The sequence below is a fragment of the Nycticebus coucang genome, chromosome 13 (genome assembly GCF_027406575.1).
Source record: "Nycticebus coucang isolate mNycCou1 chromosome 13, mNycCou1.pri, whole genome shotgun sequence".
NCBI classification, from domain to species: domain Eukaryota; kingdom Metazoa; phylum Chordata; class Mammalia; order Primates; family Lorisidae; genus Nycticebus; species Nycticebus coucang.
In genome coordinates this window covers 23558443-23559097 of record NC_069792.1, presented here as the reverse complement: position 1 = coordinate 23559097, position 655 = coordinate 23558443, and the positions used below count along the sequence as shown (strand labels likewise).

The 655-nt window shown below is 46.4% G+C and overlaps 1 non-coding gene across 1 annotated transcript; it reads right to left on the bottom strand.

The window, feature by feature from the left end:
• Positions 1-224: 224 nt before the first annotated feature.
• Positions 225-360, bottom strand: LOC128564240 (U4 spliceosomal RNA). The gene has a single exon (XR_008374085.1). It is a non-coding gene; the product is annotated as a U4 spliceosomal RNA (small nuclear RNA).
• Between the last annotated feature and the right edge of the window lie 295 nt (positions 361-655).

Here is a 655-nt window from a genome sequence, read left to right as displayed (position 1 = left end):
ATACTGTGACCCTCTCAAACATTCTGATGGCCCGAATGATGAGGCCAGCTGTAAGGAGGAGGGCGAGTTTCAGACAGAGAGCACCAGACACCCTCAGCTCTACATCTGTTTCCTGGCCACCACAAAAGGCCACCCGTTCCAACATACACCTGACACTGTGATCCAGGTATCTGTCAAGAGAGCCTTTATTTATTTATTTCTCTCTCTCTCTTTTTAATATTCAGTCTCTTGCAGAGACCATCAAAAATTGCCGACTATATTACAGGTCGTCATGACGGGGTATTGGGAAAAGCTTTGAATGAGCAATAATCACGCCTCAGATAAACCTCACTGGCTACGATGCTGCCACTGTGCAAAGCTGCCGAGAAAAGTCTTTAGAAAAGGATTCTGCTGGACCGCAGGGCACTGCTCAGTTCCCAAATTGTCATTTCTTTCCTCCCCTAAGACACGGAAGTTTGAAGTCTGGCTTGATCTTTAACTCTCTCCATGGTACCAAGAATGTCATTCACATTCAGGTAATTATTTTTAGTTCATTCAGGCATTTTTGTCATTTTGGGTCATCCTAAGCATCTCTACCAACCCCAGGAATTACAGCCCCATGACAGCTACCATGACAGCCCCATTGTCGGCAGGCTCCACACCTGCTGCGTCCTGA